Genomic DNA, 23,904 nt, shown 5'->3' with positions numbered 1-23,904 from the left:
CTGAAGTATCTTTCATGAAAAAAATAATCAAATTTTCCTCTAACATTCTGAAATCTTGGTAGAAAAACAAACATAAAAACCATTCAGCTTAGAGTGTATTTCGGAAAGTTATGAACACATGAAATCTGGAGATTATCACAGAAAGTTGATTTTCAACCACCTATAATTCGCTTGCTACTTCTTGCTGCTGGCAGATTCTTTGAAATGTATTTTCAAAGCGCATTTCTCATTCCCATCTTAAAAAAAAATATTTAGAGTTTCTCACACCAAATAATATTTTTCTGCAGACCAGTCAAAAGGCAGATATTAATTTAATTCAGAAGTATATAAAACTTGCATTTGCTGAGGAAAGCTGTCCCTCAGCTCATCAGTTTCAACAGTTTTTCTGTAACTAACATTTGTGGATTGATATAGTTTTGATTTTTTTTTTTTTAATTTGTTTGTTTGGTTGGTTTTTTTTTGAAAATAGATTGCATTTAGCTTTATGCTAATCTCAGCAGAGAAATTTGCATAAACTTCAAAGTTTAGAAATAACTAGTCCTTATGTAAATCATATATTATAAATCAATCAGATCACACTGAATGACATAACTGGGGAAACTGCTATAGAGGAGTCATTAATTATATCATGCTGTCTCCCTGATTGACTAGGACATCTTCATTTTAGTATAAGTGTACGTGGAATTAAGCACATCAGAAAAGTGCCTTTCTGAACTTTGATTGAGCCTAGTAGCTGCAGGACATATTACATTACTGCATTTTGTAACATTCTCTGACAGCTCCAGCTTTGTCTAAATGTATGGTTTTGTATACATGCAAAAAAACAAAAAAGCAAGATTTTTAAGGGCTTCATTATAAACACTTGTTTTCTCTCTTCAGTAATTCTAGGAGGAATATTACTTAATCTAAAAGACAGATTTTGCAACAGTGAACTTGAAAATATAAATAATTGAGGAGAGAACTTCTTTGGGTAAAAGCCATGAAATTGTATTCTTGTAACATGGCATTTGCAAAGACTGCTTTGTTATGTATTTGACCTGTTTTTATACTAAAAAACCTTGGCTTTGTCAGGTACAAAAACATAAATCTTTTTTTCTGACACAAAAAATCAGACAAACTGATTAAACAGCTGGTCACCTTTAGAAGGATCAAACACACTGACTTGCAGTTTCTCTACTTGTATTTATATGAGATTTCTTACCAAAGTACCTAGTATACGCTGTCTGGTAATAAAGTAGCAGTGTTCTTCCAAAGTAATATTGAATGTACCTAAACTCACAGCAGAAAGCCTTACTTAGGTCCAGATCCTGTCATTTTTTGGCATATAATAAAATCTGTCAAATATGAGCAAAACGAATCAAAACTGAGTGTCATCCCAGAGACCACAACAGGGGACACAACTCCTTCCTACGTCCTATGCACTCAAATGAAATGATCCCATTTGGAATCACATGGAGTCGCTCCCTAGCACGAAGACCTCGGGGAGAAACTGCCAGGAGGAACCAGCTGATTTCTATCCAGATGGCCCATGAAGTAGATACTCTTTTATAATGCCTCTACACTAGAACAACCCATAGTCTGGGAAGGAGAAGAGGACAGCATTTTATTTGCCACAAGCATTACAAATGCACTACCAGCTAGGCTGCTGGACAAAAAGTGGAAACTTCTACTTCCTTCCCATTTGTTATTCAAGATGAGATATCAAATGCTCTGCTTTATACAGGAGGGTAAATTACATTCCTGCAATCCCATGTAAATGATCCATAATTGGAGGGAGTTTTGAAATGAATCCCTATCTTTAGGACTTGTATGTTGGTTGAATCATCCAGTTACCCACTCAGCATACTGATGTTGTGTGTCCTGCACAGGCATGATGCACTGTCTGATAAATAGGGGTACTGTCATCCTTATATTGCTTTTTGGGCCTCTGTGTAATCCATCTACAGCTTAATGATGGAAAAATGAGCTAAGTTTCCCAAGCATAATTTTGTTCATAGCCAAATTATCTCAAGAGTTTCAAATAGAACTAAGGCAATAATAATAAAATGCTTATGTATGTGGCCAGGTCACTGTTTGGTCTTGAATAATACATTGGCATGTCTCAATGAACTCCAAGAGAAACTCAGAGTCCATTAACAGTAGCAGTGCCCCTACGTTCTTCCGCCAAAAATTTAATATAATGGTAGACAACTCCATAGTCCATTTCTAGTGCTTCCTGTCCAAAAAACTCCACAGTGTAATTCTAATATTTCTATCCAAAATTACATTTAAAATCAAATGGGATATAAGGTTTATAAGTTCATGCTTGTGATTTCAGAAGAGAAGGGAGAAGAAAAACCTTTAACTAAGAATTGTTGATTATTGCATTCAACCTGCCAGAACCAATGAAACTTTTCCTAAGCACAAAAGCATGGTTTCTGATCACCCATTGTAACAGTGGTATAACTGGGATCAGACTGAGATGTGTCATAAAGTACGCTTTATAGGGTACACAGGATTGCTGCAAACCTTTGGGTCACTCATCCTAAGAGCAACTGGTCCTTTTTCCTTTCCTTTTATCCTTAATTAACTTCAGTACAAAGACTAAACTTCAGTCCAATCACTCACTACTTTTTGTCATATACCTTTGAGACTTTTTTCTCAACATATTACAATTACTCCCTATTGATTTTTGTTGTTTTTCTTTGGTTTTAATACTGGGGAAAGCAGGTAAAGCTTAGCTGGCAATGATGTTTTTAATCCTTTTGCTCTTTCTTTTCTTCAAATGAGATTTGCTCACTGTTGGATCCAAGTGATTCACTTTTCTCCTTGTCCATATTTTGACTATTTTCATAAGCACTGTGCTACTGCTGATTTCATTTAATATTCTAGATATCAGTGATATTCTTTTCAGCACATTTCAGCTGAAAATATGTTTACGTGTATCTAATTAGAACTACATAGAAATATTAATAAGATATTTGAATGTTTTATTGAAGTACTTCTCATTGTTTCAGCCTGGCTCTTAGATGTTAAGATCTCAGTTCACTGCTTTTATAGCACAATCTATAAAAATCTATATAAAAATGGAAATACTGCATCAGCCATACTCAATTAGGAATTTATGTTGTAGAAGGTCAATTTGAGAATATTTGCTTATATCAAACAAAAGTCTAGTTTAATACTAACCTCCTAAAGATAAAAATATCTATCTTTTTAACAATTCATAGCATCCCAGATGACTGAAAGGTAAAAGATCAGGTTTGAGTACTACAGGTTTGTAGTAGTGTCTTTGACCTTGTGTTTGAATTATACCAAAACAAAAATAAAACACTACAGCCAGTTAAACAGCTGCAGGATTCCCACAATTCTGGGGTCGTATATCTCAAGAATGTGATGAGATAAAACATGGTAAATTTAATTTTAATGTTTTCATATCCAACAGAATATTTTTCTAGAAAATATATATTTCGTAGTTCAATATGCTCACTAAACTATTAAAAACAATTTTAGGGCAATGTAGTTGAAGCCTAAAGTTTTATAATGTAAAAAAGAAATTACACATTTACTATCTGATACAAACTGCAGCATTAAGCACTTACCCCACTGCAACTCAGAGGACCTACCTTATTTTTTTCTGAAAGACAAGGAACATCTAGCCATTGTTCTTCTCCAACTGATATGTCCTTTTCCATTATCTATGATTTTGAAATTGTGAGAAATATGGCAGCTAGATTTCTTTCCAACACTTATTAAAATCTGAGGCATTTTCATACTTATTTGGTTATGTCAGTATGTCTATATGTGCTCTGATATGTGTATAGTTCTGGAAAGTGGACAAATACTGTTCCTTCATTTTACAGATGAAAAAATGAGACATCTCAAGCAATTTTTAAAGGTATTTAGATGGATAAAACCTTAAAAATTATGCACCCGAATTTTTCAACGTTGCTTATAAGTATCTCTCTCATCTGTGATTTACCTAAATTATCATAACATGCAATTCTGAAACTGGATATGGGATAATAAGGACTGCAGCTCTCTAACTGATTAAATCAGGAGGTTGTACATCAAATAATAAATCATTGGAGAAATGAATTGTGGAATTTCATAATTTCCCCACAGAAGTCAAGGGCAAAAAAACACAAGGACAAAATGTTCAGATGTTTACTTGGGTGAGACTGAACCTCTATTTACAGAGGAGAATAACAGCTTCTCCTATTTTTAGGAAAATAGGAAAATTACTTATGAGATTATCTGAATAGAGAAAATCCAAATTTAGAAAACCACTAGAAAATCTGCAGTCACAAGGATATTTTATGTAAAGCTGTTTTTTTAATCTCTTGAATCACTTCTGTGTGATGCTTTAGAGCATTTTTTTTTTTTACAATTTATGTTTTTTACAAAATAAAATGTTTGAATGCTCAAATGTAATTATTAAAATGTTCTTCTTAAATACCATTTCACCTGTCAGAGACATAATCAATTTCAAACAAACTGTGGAAAAATGTTATTTGATTATAAATATGATTAAACCAAGAATTTCTTAGTCTGAAAATAGTGCAAACTGAGAAAATACTCCAAGATATGGGGGTTTACATCCCATGAGATATTACTGAGCTGAAAAATCTGCCCTGAAGATTTTCTGGAAAAATATTTATCTTTCTTATCTATTATTAGAGTAAGCCCACATTAAATAGAACTTCAGGTATGGATCCCATCTGTCATTTCCCCAGCATTTCAAGGGCAAAACTAAGGTGAAAAATCTTTGAAATAATTTCTTCGTTCCACTCCCAGGAGATGAGAAGTTTTCTGTTACACAGAAAAAAGGAAGGAATCTCACAGCTGTTACGCTTTTCAAATCCCACCATCTCTTCTGGAACATAAACTTTCAGACACTGTCTAATAAAATGTAGTTCCCCTGCTTTCTTCCCAGAGAAGAAAACACACTGCATCTCACTTAAAGGGAGAGTGCTCGTTTCTTCCAGCCTTGTGTAGAAATGTCTATGACCTCCACCAGATAAGAAGCCCTTGGTTTAAGAGGAAAGCATGTGCTAAATTTTCCAGGGCTGAAAATAGAATAGGACATGATTGAAAGCAACAGGCTCAGCAACCCCCTGAAACTGGCTACTTCCAATAATTTGGGGAGGAAAAAGAAAATCCATAAAGTCCAGCACTTCAGAAGAGGTCCTTAGTATGATTTGCTCAACTAGACACAGATTTCAAAATCTGACCTATGCTCCCTTTAAAAAACAGATTAACTTCAACCGAAAAATAGGCATCTAAAATAGGTACTTATTACTGTCTCTCATGGTGCTATAATGACTAATCCATGTGCAAGTATTTTCATGAATATGTTTAAAGTTGAACAAGAAGAATCCACTGTTTTTTCCAACTGGAAAAGCAGGAGGATGTTACTGAACAATGATGTGCAGTTGCCTTGTAGAATAGTCAGAAGAAAAGCCAAGTCAAAAGAAGCATTCAGAAAGAATGATGAGGAAAAAAAGCCAGACTAAGCTCTGCATAATCAAGCAAAAGTGGCTTTGTTCTCACTGGGAGGAACAAAACTGTTGCAGAGAAGTAGGTTGAGTATTGCCCAGGTACAAATCAAAAATAGAAGGGGAGGTCCTTGATAATCTGGAAATCAAGTCCCCAGATAAGCAGGATGGAAAACTCTGAGAAAGGGTTGAGATAGAAAAAGAGAACTGCCACAGCAGGAGATAATGATCAAATTGAGCAGTTAGACATGTTGTGCAGCAGTATCTGGATAAGAAAATGATGTGAAAAATGGTCAAAGTCAGTCCTATTTACAACACCCAAGAAGCTTGAAACGAAGACTACATACCTGAGAGAGGTCTTGCTGACTGCCTATCTGTGATTCATAGTGCAAAACAGAAAAAACACCTGAGAAGAAAATCAGTTTCTCTCAAATATAGAGATGGAGCAGCAAAACTGTTCTGGTCACTTGTAAGTACTCACAAGTACTCACAAGTAAGTCGTCTTGACTGTTCACTGACCTGTGAATTGTTTTACCAACTTAAAAAGGACATGAAGTTCTGAGTGGTGCAGAGGGCTGTGGGATGTCTTAGTTGTGTGGTGTCAGCAAGAACACACTAGCCCTGATGAGAAAGAAATAAATGCATACATAATATTGGCCATCTTGGTCAATGATAAATTATGCAATAATATGAGGTGACAAGTGACAACACATTGACCGAACATGTTCAAGCTCTTTCCTGATCTAAGAAACACGGATGGAGTCATGATGCAAAAGACACTCTAAATTTTATAGTAAGGTGATCACTATCTGAATTTGTTGCCAATGGCAATCTCTTAGACACAGAAAGTAAGGGGGCTGTATATTGGCAGTGACTAAAGGGTAGGGACTGCGTGGACTAGTACTAAAAGGAGAGTATTCTACTAGAGAGAGAAATACAATTTTAGGGGTAGAAAAGTAGGCAACTCCAAGATTCCTACACTGAACATTTTTCAAGTGAGTTCAAATGGTAAAATCCCATAAGTAACCCTGGGCTATTTGAAAAAAAAAAACAAAACAGAGGAATCTCCATAGAAACAAAATATTATTTTTCAAGTTGCCCATATTCTTGGTCTTCCTCCATGAAATTCAAAAGGCCAAATAACACAGAGTGCTGGGTTTTGAAGTGAAACATTAAATCTGATTATTAGCAATAAATTGGTCATACCTTGTCAGAGACAAGATGGGTATAAAAATACAGACATTAATTCATCACGGAATGCAAAGTGTGCTTTAAAGACTGACTGCTGAAGACCCTCCAGCCCAGTAGAAGACAAGATGTTGGTTTTCTGGGACACAACAGAGTATAATATTTTGCTTATGTTCCTGCTTAATTTCATGATGTTAATAAAGCACAAGATGGAACACAATAGACAGGACAGTAAAACAAAGTTTGTGTGGATCATATGCAAGTACAGAGATTGAAAGAGAACATCTTAAACTATTTTCCTGACTTCTGAAGTGAAGAAGGGTGTCAGATCTTTAAGGTATCCCAGTAAGGGTCTAGTCAGATACATTGCTGGGTTTTAATAATTAACCACAGGCTCCTCAATACAATACACAATGTCTTGGTAATATATTTGGGGTAGCACGGAAGCAGAGGGATGTTTATAAATAGCTCACCATCTATTTATAAGATCCATAAATGCCCACTGCATTACGTGGGCCCAAATCATGTGAGATCACCTTATAGCTCCATGTTAACATTTCCTCTTTTATGGTCTTTCAAATGCTTCTGTTAGATTTTCACAAAACTACTTGTAAATATAAATACCATGTATAAAATATTTAACAGATGCTCAAGTGCACCTTGGGATGATGACTATGGTCTGGAATGACCTGTTTATGGGATGTGTGCCCACATTACTGCTGAGTATTGCACTTGCAGCTTTTGGAACTGCATAGTAGAAAGTACATTTGCATCTTCATCCCATCATTTAAGCATTATTTTATTCTCTTTTATTTTCTTTTATTTCCTTTTAAATCCCTTCCTGATAACTCATTTCCTATAGACACAAAATGTAACAACAGAGGCATCCTCACTAGTGTCTTCATGTACTAATTCCAAGTCACTATAAGAGAAACATAGGAAGGTGATTAGGTTGAGAATATTTATTTCACAATTAATGGAGATTAATGGGAAATTAATGTCTCTACAGTAAGAAGAGGGATTAGTCTCAGTGTTTTTTTTCTGAGTTGTGCGCTAAAGAAAAACATGGGTCAAAATACTAGCACTGGATGACTATATGATATGAAGCCAAGTATTTAATTTCCCTGAGAATGTTTTATTGGATTGTATTAAAACAAACTGGTTCTCTGTAAAAGATCCATCTTTCTACCTGCTTCACACTCATGTCCACATAAGCATACGAAAGCTAAAATCGTGTACATATATAGTAAAATTAGATGCATTGGTTTGTTCCCTGATAGTTAACAGAAGGGTGAACTGCAGCAGCAAAATGCATCTATTATACCTAGTATGATAAAATTATAGCTAGGTACTATAATTTTTGGAAAATAGTCTAATGGATAGTAAGGGCATTGTAGCATTGGTTTGAAATAAGCAAATACTCAATGAAAGAAAATTTGTTGAGCTTAAACTGGTTATTTGTTCACACTTGAAGAACAGGAAGCAGATCAAAACCTACAGTATAAAAATGCTTCTGACAATCAGATTTGTTTTTTCCTTCTATGTTGAGATTGACTAAATATGAAATTTTCTATTAAAGCTTCATTTAATCTACCATTACTTTTAGGTTGATGTACAAAACAGAAGTAGGGTCTACAGGCATATGAAAACATTCCATTTAATAATTTGTTCCTCATAAATTCTCAGCAGGTAAGCTACTGTTTAATTTTATTTTCTTTATCCAAAACTGAGCAAGAAAACGCATTCTGTGTTGGACTGACTAGGATCTAAAAGGCAGCAGATATATAAATATGAAAATTAAAAGGAGATATTAAACTGGGAAAAAATAAAGCCTAGGATTGTTTTCTTTTGCTCAGATATTTTGCTATATCAATTTAAAAACCAACAGTTTCAATTATCACTACAAGCTACTGTAATTGTCTTGATTTACAGTTCTCACTTTCTCAAGTGTAGAAATCACTCATTTATGGGTTATGGTTTAGATCTGTCAACAGTCCTTGAAAGCACTGATCCAATATCATCCTCAGTGGGATGGAAGTGCTCTGCAGTATGTACTGAAGCCCCTGTCCCAGATGCACACTTCCCAGCCGTCAGCTAAGATCAAGTGCATCATCTTTTCTTATCACTTTAATATCTGATACATCCTCAGCTTGAAGATTTTATATTAAATGGATTTGGAGGGCATGGGAAGGAGCAACTGCTTCCTCTATCCACTCCATGCATCACCCTGAAGCTGCAGTGCTTCCAGGTACCATGGCTGCATCATGACTGTGTGCCAGGATGTGATATCTGCCCATAATACCACCTGGTGTGCTTTGGTCTTTTTTTAGATAGAATCTGAACCTGTGGTGCTTCGACAAATCTTCCGGTGATACAATCAACACCTGCAACGCCACCCACCCTGCTAAGCCTATGTAACTCCATGGTGCTGATGTAGCCACTGTGTCTATGCTCTTCATGGAAGACTCTTGACATCTCAGGTCAGAAACACAGTGTATTTGGGGAAGGCTTGTAACTGTGACCACCCTTCTCCCTGCTGGTGTCACTCTTCCCAACAGACCTTCACAGATTTTCCAAAATAAGTTAGAACAGACTTAATTGTGCTGTGGTTTTAACTGGTGCTGAATACACCTGCAGCCAGACCAGGGCAAGGATTTTTGTATTTCTCCCTAAGCATGCCAAGTTCTCCTTTAACAAAGTGAAAGATGTTCTATAGCTTGTTAAATAAGATGTCAGTCCTTGTTAGATGGCAAAACCCCCATTCATGTTGAATCTGAAAGGACCACACAGATTGGACTGAAAGACAATTTGACCCATGTCTCTAAGTGGCAGATGACTGAATTTACTGCCAGCTAAATCAGAAAATCCAGTAAAAGTAAAATATGGCGCTGTATAATGTCTACCTGGCAGTAAATTTGTATTTAAGCTATTTCGTTTCCATTTGTCTTCATCTGATTAAGCCACCTGATTTATAAAACATGCTGGAATACAATTTATATACAGCAATATAATCCACCTAGTGGTCTGGTTTCCAGAACCACAAGGATAAACATGCTCAAACCGTAAAGACACTCTCAATGCCAGATATCCATTTATAATGCCTGCTGAAAGATGTCTCATCATTACAATCTCTGATATGGATGAACTGTCAGCTACACTACCACAACCTCTTTCCAAACCTTTTAAAAGTAAGGAAAGTCTCAGTCATGTCCAAAACACAAAGGTATTTCAAAAATTGGAGAGATTTCCTCATCAGTTCAGTAATATCATTCACCTTCAGTGAAGAAGACAAGAGGGATATCACTGTGAAGTTAGCATTACTGTAAACCTTTGACAGAGAAGCCAAATTTTCCAGGGATATGAGAAATGTCACAAACTTGACAGTGTCTTGTGTATCTAAAAGTGGATATTGGAACCGAATCTGAACCTGACGACTCTGGTCCAGGTACCACAAACCATCATGAAAAATTACAGTTTCACTGTGCCTGTCCATTCAGCAAAGAGTACACTGTATCCAACAATATTTTTAGAAATAAGTGTCCTAAGTAGAATACCGGTTCTTAAAGTCTTATAACGCTGCTGAAACTTTTCTAATGAAAAATTAGAGGGTAGAAGATACCTGGTTTTCTTTCTTAGACAGCAGTGGAGTGAATGGAATAGATGCTGCACAGAAAACTACCAATGTTCAAGTTTTTATTTACATGGGCAAGTGCAGTGAGGTTCAAAGCTGTTCAAATTCTCTTGGACATCCCACCCACTGTCTGGATTTAAAAGATTGCTTCCACAGCAACAGAAAGAGTAAATTTGCTTATGCTTACTTGAATTTCAGAATCCCTACATAAGATACTTTAAACGTAACAGCCAATTAAAGACAACTGTAACTGGATTCTGCAGCATGAATAACTCTGACACAAGAAGAAAACTGGGAGCACCTGCTGATTCCCCCGTCAGTAACATACTATTTGATGGATGGCCTCAAAATTAATTATTGAGGTCAGTTTCAACTGAGTACATCCACTTTGCTCCTCTCTCATCAAAAGAGAGTTTTCTAATTCACAGAGAAAAATCATGGCATAAAAGGAGTCCTTTTTTGCTGTTATTTGTTATTTTAAATCAAATTTTGCCACCACCTCTCTGCACCTCAATCTACAGTCCCACAAACCTATACCATGAACATCCCGCAGACAAATACTCGGATAAAATAAGCCGAGATTTGTCAAAAGTTTTGTTTGATGGGTGTTGTTCTATCATCTTGATAGACCTTAAGGAAGTGAAATTAAAAAAGAGGATAAAGGAAAAGAGATGTGAACTTCAACAGTTATTAGACCTTATGAAACAATATTCCCAATGTGAAGTTTTCCATGCTAGCAAACCTTCCAGAATAAAGAGCATAGGTGAGGAACTGTTGCTATCATTTGAAAGGTTAAACTTTCTGACTTAGTTTACTTAGTGTAAAATTGTTTTCTAGTTGCAACTAGTCATAGAACCATAGAATCATTTAGGTTGGAAAAGATCTTTAAGGTAATCCAGTCCACCTGTCAACCTAACACTGTCAAGTCCACCACCAAACAATGTCTTTAAGTGCCACATCTGCATCTAAATCTTTTAAATACCTCCAGGGATGGTGACTCAACCGTTTCCCTCTGCAGCCTGTTCCAGTGCTTGATAACCCTTTCAGTAAAGGAATTTTTCCTAATACCCAATCTAAACCTCTCCTGGCACAATTTGATGACTTTTCCTCTTGTCCTATCACTTGTTACTTGGGAGAAGAGACCAACACCCACGTCACTACAACCTCCTTTCAGGTAGTCATAGAGAGTTAAAAGGTCTCCCCTTAGTCCATAGGAAAACTTTCCCTTATTACGTCAGTTTGGTTTTTTGGAGTACCTCTCCCTGTCTTGCTGAGTGTCTCCCAGCTCTCTATTCAGCCAGTGCTGGAAGCCTTTTGCCCTAAGCCTATTCAGATGCTTTTGTGCAACCAGAGCAGCCAGAATGGAGGAACACAACATAAAATACTCAGGAAAAAGTCAAAAGCAAAAGACACTGTGTCATCTACCACAGAACTTTACATGTGCTCATCATGGGGTCTGGCCCTTATGTCACAAAAATAACCTGAAAATGCTCAGCACTTGAAGCACTTTTCATGAGTGGGATAGTCTGAACAGAAGGCCACACCCCAGAACACTTCGTTCACTGTGGATATGGTCCTGTGATTCACAGCAGGTGAATGGACTGTTCCTACCAACAATTTTGAGCTCAGTAGATGGGGGGTTAATCTCACTTAAGTGTATGAATCTACAATTTAGGCATCAACATCTGATGTAGTTATCTGTCCTGGTTGGGGCTGGCCTAGAGCTCCCGTGGGTCTGGCAGCAGGAGGAGCTGCAGCCCCCTGAGACCCCAGGGGCTCCCCAGGCCCCAGTGCCCTCACCTGTGTGCGGGGGCGGGGGGAGCACAGCTGGAGGGATGGGCCCCGATTGGCCAATATCCCATGTCATGTGACATTGTGCTCACTATATAAAGGCAGGAGTGGGCTGGGAGGGGCTCTCACTTCTGGGAGTGTGGCTGTGGGGCCTTTGTGTTTGGGATTGACGGCCAGGAGGTGAGCAGCTGTATTGTACATTACCCGCTGATACTGCTGTCAGTTTATTGTTCTGTTACTGTTATTAAACTGTTTTTATCTCAACCCGTGAGTCTCCCTTTGCCCCTCCGATTCCCTCCCCATTCCCAAGTTGGGGGAGGGTGGGTGAGCAGCTGCATGGCGTTTAGATGCCAACTAGGCTCAAATTACGACATTATCTGGAACTCTTTTAGAGATAATGGAAAGAAACACAGGGCTTAGTCAATCTCAGATTTTAGCATGTATATGTGTCTCAGATTTTAGTTAGAGCAATCAGGAAATTATTAGAAAACACACAAATGAAAAATCTTGGAGTTGTTTTAATGTTGACACCAAACACTATATATATTTGCCTTCCCTTTTGCTGTCTTGGTCAGTGGATCATTGACTATCCTTCAACCTCAGAAACACATTTCACCCAGACTTTATTCCTTTTGTTCTTGTGGAGGCGAACATCTGGGCTTTCAAGGAGAATAGAAAATGGAGCTGTGAGGTCGATCAATTTTTTTATTCATATAGAAAGGTCAGTTTTTAGTAACAAGATTAGGATATGTCAGGTGGCCCAGATCTGCCCTTTGCTATGTGCCAAGACACCAGAGTTGTTCCTGCTGTTCTGATCACTTGCTACAGCTGAATGAATAAAACCGAAAGACAATTTTAGCAAATAACACTAGAATAACAAAATATAAAATGATACTGCAGAAATATTTCCTTGTACAAAATTACCCCTGGTAGTGGGTCCCTACTATAATCAGCCCTTTACAACCCATGTTCCCATTTCCCCTTCTACCCATCATGCTTCTGACTGGATATGTGAACATAGAAAATGGTGAGATCAGTGACATTGCTGCTGCTAGAGGTTAGATGAAAAGAACTGCTGGGCACCTATTATGTTGAGGAAAAGTTAAAGAAAAAAAAAAAAAAAAGACTTGACAAAGAGAAACACATTTAGCCAAGCACAGAAAGCAGCCTCTCTCTCTCTAAATCTCTCTCTCTCAAACCCTACAGTTGTCAAGGGCACTGAAAGACAACCTGAACCAGAAATAATTTCACTATGGCTGGATTTCTTCATTCAGAGGGAAAGCATTAGCAAAACCCTTTATAAATTATCTCTCCAACTTAGAAGTATGTATTCCCTCTGTAGTAGTTGAAAATAGATGTGAAAATATTAGCATTATTACTTATGAACATAGGTGCACAAGAGAGAAAAAAATTTCTTTAATTTCTTTCTGTCTTGCTATATTATCATTTAACGGTTAATCACAGTACTGAACTAACAAGGAAACCCCTTATGTACTGCATTTTATTTGTTTATTTTTTGAATGTCTGTTTAGTAAGCAGCAAGTAGAGATGATTATTACAGGAAGATAGTAGGTTACTTACTCATCTAATACTCTGACTTTTTATGACTCTCCCTCTCTTAGGACAGATTTTAAAGTGAGAATAACATTTGCACAAGAAAAGTCCACACCATGGACTAAATTGGTTATCTCACTAAGAATACATCATATTGTCTTGCAGAATGTTGTGTTTGTTTCAAGCATTACATTTGTTATCTTTTATGTTCTGTGAATTATGTGATTATATTCTGCTTTTATTTAAAAATAATGTAAAAATACAGTATACAAGGCAAAAAAAGAGGCCGTAGAGATGAAGCTTTCATAAATATGGTGGGATACAATGAGGAATAGATTAAACTCTGCAGATTGGTTTTATTTACTAATCCAATCCAAAACAAAAAAAGTAAATTTTACTCCCCTTATTTGATTAATTGGAATATAAATCTTTCATCAACTTTTTATGAAACTTGACTTCCATTGAGTTGTGATTTTTCCCTCAATACAATTATTTTTTATTTAACATTCTTGTCCTGAGCAAGACTGTGCTTGCACTACACTATATATTATACAGGCACAGAATTAGATGCTTCCATGTTCTAAAATGACAAATATGATCCTGCATTTAAAATGTTAATTATGCCTACTTTTACATACTATTTTTCAGACAAAAACATTATAATGACAACCAGTTACATTTTTTAATTGTTGAGTCTTCAAATCTGATAATCTGACAAAATATGGGGATTGGTCCACAAGACAAATTAAACTTGAATTAATGATAACTTTTTATTAGTCACAAATTTGCCAAATAAATCTAATTCAGAATCAAGAGAATCAAGGATACAATAGGGGAACAATATAATTTTGATTGTTCAGGGAATATTGGTGTCATTTCATAGATGCTCAAGCTTTCTTAGTAGATTTCTATAGCAAAGCCCTTGCTGTTTTATCTTAAGTCCCAATAAAGCACTTATTAACTTCTTGTAGGTCCCAGTTAAGTTACTTGCTTTAGTAGGAACAGTAACTTTAGAGTCTACTGCTAGAGATAGTGAAAAAAAGATTTTTAAACCGCTCAAGAAGAGCAGGAAAACCATTTAAATGTTGATTTGTTTGAATGAAATTTAGAGAAACTGTTTTGAAAATCTTCAGAGGTTTCAAGACATGCTTCCTGTACTCAGAATTATTTGAGATCATAGACTATTCTGAATGGAAGAATTAAAACATTTGCTTGTTTGTTTTTTGTGGGAAAATGACAGCAAATGTAATAAAAGAAAATTTTCTCGAGTGCTTATTTCCATTCCCTATTCACTTATGAACATAAAAGAGAAATGAAGGTGGATCTGCAGACATCAAAATAGAGTGTAGGCTATTCTGGGAACCATTTATAGTGTAAGTAAATGTCCTGGGCTGAGTGAGTGGTGGAGTTTTTCTGGTGGTAGGGGAGGGGGTTATAGGGGCGGCCCCCCGTGAGAAGCTTCTCGAAGCTCCCCCAGCTCCAAGTCAGCTCCACTTCTGTTTGGAAACTGGGCCAATCAGCTGCGCCTCTGCAATAACATATTTAAGAAGGGACGTGGTGATGGGCAGTTGGACTACTGAGGAGGAGTTGCTGCAGCTGTGTGAACACCAAGGTCAGTGGAGGAATGGAGGAAGAAAGGAGGGGGGAGGTGTGCCGGAGCAGAGACCCCCCTGTGTCCTGTGGTGAGATGGCAGGGTGGCCCCCCCTGCCACCCATGAGGTCTACGGTGGAGCAGACATTGATTTATGGCCTGTGGCTTCTGCCTGATTGATCAAGGTGCTGTGCCCGAAGAGGGCTGACATCCTGTGGGAAAAGGTACACCCCTCCGCTGTAATTCAGCGCTGGGAGGATTGCAGCATGTGGGGGTGTCCCACGCCGGAGCAGCTTGGGAAGGGCTGCAGCCGTGGGAGAGAATCCAGTCGGAGGAAGTTAGTGACCCATGACGGAGCAGTGTGGGGAACGCTGCGGCCCATGGGAGGAATTCATGTCAGAGAAAGTTTGTGGAGGACTGTCTCCTGTGAGAGGGGGACCACGATGGGGCAGGGGGAAGAAGTTCTAGAAGCTCCCCCCACCGAAGATGAAGGAAGTGGCAGCACTGACTGCACCCCCCCATTCCCTGCCCCTGCGCCACTGGGGGAGGAGGTAGAGATATCGGGAGCAGAGCTGAGCCCGGGAAGAAGGGAGGGATGGGGGGACGGTGTTCTCAAGATGTGGAAATGCTTCTCACTGTCCTACTCTGTGTTGTTAGTATCTGTAATATATGTTCTTTTTTTCTTCCCCTAACAAGTCTGCCTTTTGCTCGTGACCATAAAGGGTGATTTTTTCCCCATCCCAGTCCTATCTCGAACCCCAAGCCTGGCTCTCTGTCCCTTCTTATTGCTGGAGGAGAAGGGAGAGAGAGCCGCTGCGTGGTGGTTGGCTGCCGACCAGGCCCAAACCATGATAGTAAAAGTGTAATTAAATAATGACTTCATTTCAGCAGGATTCCATGATAAGAATCAATAGTCAGGCCACTGATCTTGCATTAATTTGCCCTTACATCATCACTAAATCTTGTCACAGTCACACTTTCATGACACCCTGAATTAACCTTGACTATAACCTTGGCTTTAAAATAGAAGCTTTTTTTTTTTTCCCCTCCCCTCTCCAAAGGCTTCAATGGCTGCTTTCTGGGGTTTATCATATTTAGCAGAATTCACATATACAAGGTTGATCTTCAGTTCTAAAAGGTGTAACAGGTGTAACAATCCTTGCCCAAAAATGTCTTCCACAACATTGTGAAAACTGTTTAATGTTTAACTTATCTGAGCCTTTGATGAAAAACAATTTCCTTTTACTTTAAGCCTTGCATATTCCTTGGAAGTAAATACACTTTGATCTTAGTCATAAATCCAAAAATGTGTTAGAAAGAACATACAAAAATGCAAAGAAAACAATCAAACATGATTAAAATGTTGCAATATTATTTTTAAGGTTTTGGGCCTACTGTTCATGTTCATCTTTTTTTTTTTTTTTCCATGTGCAAAGAACCTTCTGATCTTCTGCAAGTCAGTGATCAGCACCTGCAATACATTTTTATTTTGCCTGGATTGTATTTGCTGGCTGAGACTTTGTGCTCCTGCAAATACAAAAGGCTTCCTGTTCCTTACATCTCTTTAGAGGTTTGTTAAAAAATGAATTGCTTCAGAAAATTTTGTGGTCAGTATTTTACAGCTTTAAAACTGTATGAATGCAAACATAAAGCAGTTCCCTGTCCAGACTGATAGACCAGGATTTGTGGAGAGACAGCATTTTCACTTTAGGGTTTGTTAAGAAATGAGAAGCTGCAATGAATCTTCACTGTTCTGGAAATACAAAACATGCTCTTTCAATCCTGTCTAAAGATTTCATATGATGTAATTTCTTCTCTGGTGATACTTCATTAAGTGTCCTGGGTGTTGCTGACTGCACCCCCCATTCCCTGCCCCTGCGCCACTGGGGGAGGAGGTAGAGATATCGGGAGCAGAGCTGAGCCCGGGAAGAAGGGAGGGGTGGGGGGAAGGTGTTCTCAAGATGTGGCAATGCTTCTCACTGTCCTACTCTGTTATGTGTTGTTAGTGTCTGTAATAAATGTATGTTCTTTTTTTCTTCCCCTAATGAGTCTGCCTTTTGCTCGTGATCATAAAAGGGGGATTTTTCCCCCATCCCAGTCCTATCTTGAACCCCAAGCCTGGCTCTCTGTCCCTTCTCATTGCTGGAGGGGAAGGGAGAGAGAGCTGCTGCATTGTGGTTGGCTGCCAACCAGGCCCAAACCACGACATTAAGTTGCACAGAAAACTCATTATCCTCCTTCTCTGAAAAAGTCAATACAATAACTGGATCTTTTTATCAGAAGAATCAGTTTCAGATTCTTTACTTTCCTAGAGGCTTAGCAGCATCTTGGCCTTCGAGCTCAGTGTGCCTTTGTTACTTTCTAGGTCTGAGGTCCATGCAGGGCCCTGTCCCACATATTGTAGCCCACCATGATCCTGGTGCCAGACCTGGCCAGGTTGCTTTCAGCAAGATACTGGATTGTTTTCTGCCTTTGACTAGGAAATGGGATAGACAGCTGCTTACCTAAAAGGTGCCTTAGTTTTCAGTCAGCATCGGTCCCTGAAGTTCAGCATTCAGGCTGTAAAGACGGCACCAACACAACAGAGAGAAAGGGAGATCAAAGAGCTTTGTATTGTTTGCTGTCTTACGTTTCTGTATCTATGTGTTGTGAAACATGGAAGCACAAAATGTGTTGATGTAATTTTTCACATCATAATATCCATAGCAAGGAATTCAGTTATGAGGAGTAAAAGGAAGTTTAGTATCTTGTATGTTTAGGCTCTTTTAATGAGTTTTTTTCATAGCAGTTTTATCTTGTAATATATTGTGCTACTGTTTTGCGCAGTTTGGAAGAATAAATGCTGGTATAAATAAATGAAGGAACAGCACTTACTAAGAGACTCAAGAACTCAGTGATACTCAGGTATTGGTAATGATGACTACTCCAAGGTGCACTGCTGTGTTGACATCCAACTCCCACAGTAACACACACAAGCCAATGTCATTCTAACCATAAAAGTCCAGTATGGCTTATTTTGCAGTTTCCCAGCGCTTATTATTAATTTCATTTTCTAAACTGAAGCTTGCAAAACTAAGCAAATAGGAACTCAGCTGGCCAGGATCTACTGAATACTCCAAATGGCACAGAGTCCTGAGAGCATATGAACAAGTTTTTGAAAGGCTATGTTTCATCCAGCATAATTTACATTTTTAATACAATTTTCTAATTGGTAGTACTATATTCTTTGTTAAATATTTGTTTTGCTTTCTTATATTCAAGGACACTCAGACACAAGAGGAGGCAACAGCTCAACAAGAAACTGGTATAAAACACACAATATTTTTCATCTAAATGTGTTTTTAGAAGAGTCACTGTCATACAGAGCTGCACTTATTCATGTCTTAATCTTTGTGCATAAGGATTAATGCCTGGTTTTGTAAGACCAAATAAAAGATTCATCCTTGTTGCTTAACTGGACAATGCTTTTATAAAGTTCATGTTTAGGGTTTAATAAAAAGATGATAGTGAGTAGTAAAGCTTAATCTACTCTACAGTACTATTTAACATCCATATAAAAAAATGAGAGAGCTGTTGGGAGAGTCTGAGCTGACAAGTCAGCATTACATGTGCTTTGTCCATTTTCTTATTGCCAAACATCCCAACATAAAAGGACCATTTTCCAGCAGTCTCAGTATTTAGCTGACATTAGATTCTTGTACTATCCCATAGAGGACAACTAAACAAAACCAAAACCAAGTAACATTGACATAATGTTGATAAACTAGTGCCTGTAATTTTATCTTCACAGCAGTCAGGGTATCCAGTAGCACCAAGGAGAATCAAGCAAGAACAAAACAGATTTACTGCCACTAATCAGGGACCACAGGAGTGTTCAAAAAGGTCCGCCATACCCTATTTTCCTTTTGCTTTTGACATTATTATATGGTTGAGAAGATACAGACGGGGGGGTCTACTTGCACACAGGATGAGCTAAGAGTTAAATTAAAAAATATTCCATGTTCTGTACTGGCAAACTAACTATATTTTTTTCCTGGAAGCTAATGAGACAAAGCTAATATCTGCTTGTCCTTCATTCCATAATATACTTATTACAAAACCACTATTCAAATTACAGTCACATCCTATTAGACAACAGATGGTCTTATCTAAATTGGTTGGTTAATTCAGGTTCATGATTTCTTATTAATAAAGTCGCAACAATGAATCAAGCCTTCCTAGAACTCTTCATGAAGCCAGCCATGTCTTGAAGTCAATGACTGCTATTCAGCAAAAAGCAACAAACTTACAGAAAGGCCATTTGTATAAAATCTGCTATTGCAATTCCTTATGAATTTTCATTATTTTCTCCTGTAAGTGCATTTCTTCTACCACTGATAGGTGCCAGAGCCTATTTTCCCATTGTGATGTATCACTAACTCTGTGAAAAGTAAATGAAGATAATAATAAAAGAAAAATCTGTGAAACTGACATGACATTCAACTTTAATTTTATCGAAAAGATTTATTCTCCCAAATGAGATTTCATGTCAAACAAGCTTTTCTAAACATATAATAATTCTTCTGCTATAAACTTTGAGCTAGTAAAATATTTTTAAAGATGAACAGCAGAAACCTGACTACAAGAACTTTCTGATTATCATATATGGAAATATAAATTCTATCTTTTCTACATGCTTTTATTTTTCATCTAAGCATTTATGTGGAATTGAGCACTATAGCTTCTAGCTCACAAACTCTAAACTAAAATTCACAGTTACCTCCATTATCCTAATTCTGCAGATACAAAACTGAACTGCTCACTGAAGACAATGCAGTGTAAATCTGTCCTTTTTCAGGAAATGTTAAGGGAGGGCTTAATTTCCAGTGACTCAAGCCTCTCCTTCCTACAATGTTTTTTTGTGTATGGCCTGAAGATCAGGTTCACTGAAATAAATGATGAACCACTCTTCACAGGGCTTACATACCTCTGGGTTCCCTTACAATTTCTTCTGCAAGCTAACGTGCAGCAATGATGCCTGGGAGCTATTTAATGAGAGATTTCCCTCTGAAGAAAATGCAGTGGCTATATAAGCAGCCTTACCCATGACAACAGCAGATTTTAAAAAGCTACAAACCCATGGCAGAAAACGTAAGACAAACTCTGCCAGACATTAAAATGCCCCAAATGCATAGCTGGCTCACTTTGTACACAGCTGTCAGTGTCTGATCTGCTCTAGGTTTATGACATGAATTTGATGGCCATGCTCAAAGAAGAAGACTAGCTGTAAGGCTGGATTTTTCACACCTGAAGTGAAAAATGAGGTTAGTTCTTAATACAACTTAATACTTTATTTGTGATTAGGGAGATCACTGAGACTGAACCAGATGTGCTCAGAGCAATCTGCCCTGATTGAGGTCTCCCCGTGGTAGAGTGATCATACAGTCTGCTTTGGTAGCAAAGGACCACTGTTCTGAGTGAGCCCTTTTTCTAGGATTGGCACAAACAATTGGCACAAAAAGCTTGGGGGTTGAGCGTAGATAGAAGTTAACACCAAGAGTGGCAATGAAACAGAAGTCTTCATTGTGTCTGGAAGCTAAAAGAGATGTGACTGAAATCACACCTTCAACATCAAATATTTATTGATTCAGAGATAATTAACCCTGAAGCAGTTGCAAAAGTAATTGAGAAATCCTAAGAGAAGAATTAGAAAAACACCTAATAGTTGACCCACTCAGCCCTTTTATGGGTTAAAAGTATTAGATTCCCAAGTGACAATACCTTCTAAGCCATCAAACTAGCAGCTGTATGATACACGCCAATGCTCACATCTCATAACCGTCCCATATAGAACAGAAACAGTTGTAACAAAAGAGGACACAGATTTTGATAACTAACCACAACCCCGCTGGTAGTGTTTGCATGCTACAGGTATTACATGAAGTCGTCATCATCACAGAAGATGAAAACCACAAGAAACAAACAGCTCCTAGGAATGAAATCCTGATCTGTGTGAATTTGATATGAAGACAACATCTGTCCTCAAGGGCCAGACTGCCACCCCCATTTGGAAATGGAAATTCACTCATGCTGTTATGGAAGAGCTCTGAAGGTAAATAATCAAAACTCCTGAGTCACTTCTGAGTCAAAGGGGACTAATCCTCAGTACTGGACAAGGCAGTCCTGTTGTTTCTTAAAGTCATGAAGATGCATTTTCTAATGCACTTTCTACCCACCCTCACACCCCCGCCCCCCCCCCCCCCCCCCCCCCTCCCCCCCCTTCTTTTTTTTTTGGTGCTGATTGCTGCTTTTCATTGATATCACGATTTATTTACATTAGATTTCTAAAGCTAAGACATAATTTGCAGGAAAGGAAAAGGAATCTTGAACCCACATGGAACAATTTTTCATTTATATTAGACAATGCATGTGACACCTCATAAAGAAGATAAAAAGGCACATCTCTCTGTTGAAGTGAAATACACTTATATTTCAAAGAGGAGAAAAAGGATTTGCAAATTTTGAGCTTTATTTGGAGAGTGCTACTGTATATATTTAGTTCATCTCATTTAACAAGCCCAAATTCTTTGAGTTCTCTGGCATGATAACAGTTTCCCTCTAGTGTTATTTAATTTAAAGTTGATTTTCTTTACACTTGATGCCAGGTTTTGTGCTTTTTTGATTATCATTTGTGAATGATGAGCTCAAGATCGGTGTTAAGAGAAACAGATGATAAATTACAAGATGTCCATAAAATTACAACTCCTAATTTATGTGAAAAAATCAGGTAGGTATGTGGGCCAAGGTTTCAGAAAAAAAAAAAAAACAAAACAGCTAAGAATCTGCAACAAAGTGGAGTCTTTGAGTAATTTCAAAATTACCAGGCATCTAACAAATCCTATTAAATTGCCTGGAAGAGATTGTCTGCTCAGCCCTTCTGAAAACTAGGTGATAAAACTTAGGAATCTAAATATGGGGTAAGACTTTATCATCAGGCTCTTATAAAACAAACAAACAAACAAACAAAAAGCACCCTACATTTTCCAGTAAAAAATTTGTATCCATTGAAAAATAAATGTAATGCTTTATAGAATTTCAAAACAGGACTATTATGAAGGTGCAAGAAAATCACAATGAAGAACGATACAGGAACTTTAGACAATTGAGAAAACATTCAATAGAAGTATCACATAAAGTTAGAGAAAGAGGAAGACCACTTCAGTCTAAATACTTATCTGCTGCTTTATCCTGTAACTGTACAATGTCTGGTGCAACAGGCAAATGCAACCCTAACAGAGTAAACTGCCTTGAAATCTTTTATGCTTTTAGAGTGCAATGAACTGTAATATAATAGACGCTGCTATAATGCACAGAGTGAAAGTGTTTTTGAGAGTAATATAACCATTTTTGATGCCACAAATTTCCTAAAAATTCCCTGAAAAGGGATAGAAATGAAGCAGTATAGGAAGCGATTGCATATATAGGAGGTAAGTGATCAGTGACAATAGTATGGAAATACAACAAGAAATAAAGAATACCTTGCAGAGAAGTGAAATTGTTATGTAGTTGTAGGGATGATTAGTCTGGCTGCAGTGTGTGCAGACTTATAGTTAGCTGGTTTTGTCTAGAACCTCTTTCATTTATCTTTGTTCAAATTAAAGAACCCCACCCTTCTTGCCCATCCCAGCCCCTGAAGCCAAAAGGATCTCCTTTGAAAAGCCTTCTTCAAGTCCAAGTCCAGTAGCAGAACTGAAACTTCTGAATGCTCTTTTGACAAATCTTCCCTTGCTTTTTCACACATCTTGTACATACCTAAGGAGGTTTTGGGGTGGGGGATGCAGAAGTTAGTGCTCATTACCTTTTAAGGTAGCAGTAGGCCTACTAGGCACCAGGAAATGGACTAGGGAACAATTAAACACATAGAACTTGTCTTGAACTACAAGCATTTTTAGAATTATTTTCAAACAGCTCAAACAATTGTATAAAAATGTTTTCCTGAGCACAAAGAAACTAAATCCAAATGACAAAATTATTGCAAATAGCAGTCTTCATATTTTGAATCCATCCTCTGGTTCTACAATATCTCTTACCAAGCATCTCTTATCTGTGTTTGTCTTGTCTCTTCACTTTTGTTACATGGCTGTTCCTACCCTTTGTGCAATTTCCTCATTCCTGCCAATGTCTCATGCAAATAAACCACTTAATCAACTTTCCTAACTTCAAAGGATTCGATTTTTTAACAAGTAATTCTCTTACATTAATGTGGTCTTCATAAAATGAAATTTCATTTCATAATTCAATATTGGAAGGATCTATGAGATCTATGATAACTCACTCAACTCACACTCTGATGTTATTAATAGTTTGAGAACAAAATCAGGAGGATTGATCTACGGCAACCATTTTTCCTCTCAAAATTTTGACAGTTTTATGTCTTTACAACACTATTGGCTGAAAGGCAATTAATCTTCAAATACATGTTTGTTTGTTTATATATGTCATGACATAATCAAAGTAATATTGAAACATAAAATGAAAAACCTCTGCCACCATTTCTTATTCTTCTTTTCTACCATGAAGTTCTCTAAAAGTGGAGTTTTAGAGTAAAAGATGAAGTAACTCAATGAAACGAGGATTGCTAAAATAATATTTTAAAAGGCAGAAATGTGAAAATAATGTGGAATGGACTCTCT

At 37.5% G+C, this 23,904-nt stretch overlaps 1 protein-coding gene and 1 non-coding gene across 2 annotated transcripts in view; one reads left to right on the top strand and one right to left on the bottom strand.

Moving 5' to 3' along the window:
* The window catches only part of GPC6 (glypican 6), a 792,969-nt gene that overhangs the window by 218,558 nt on the left and 550,507 nt on the right, over nucleotides 1–23,904 (bottom strand). The window lies entirely within an intron of this gene.
* LOC116963940 lies at nucleotides 8,741–8,929 on the top strand. The gene has a single exon (XR_004408475.1). It is a non-coding gene; the product is annotated as a U2 spliceosomal RNA (small nuclear RNA).

The sequence above is a fragment of the Tyto alba genome, unplaced genomic scaffold, assembly GCF_018691265.1.
Source record: "Tyto alba isolate M040663 unplaced genomic scaffold, T.alba_DEE_v4.0 Super-Scaffold_45, whole genome shotgun sequence".
Classification (NCBI taxonomy): Eukaryota; Metazoa; Chordata; class Aves; order Strigiformes; family Tytonidae; genus Tyto; species Tyto alba.
The sequence above is the reverse complement of the archived record's forward strand: the minus strand, read 5'-3'. Positions and strand labels throughout refer to the sequence as shown.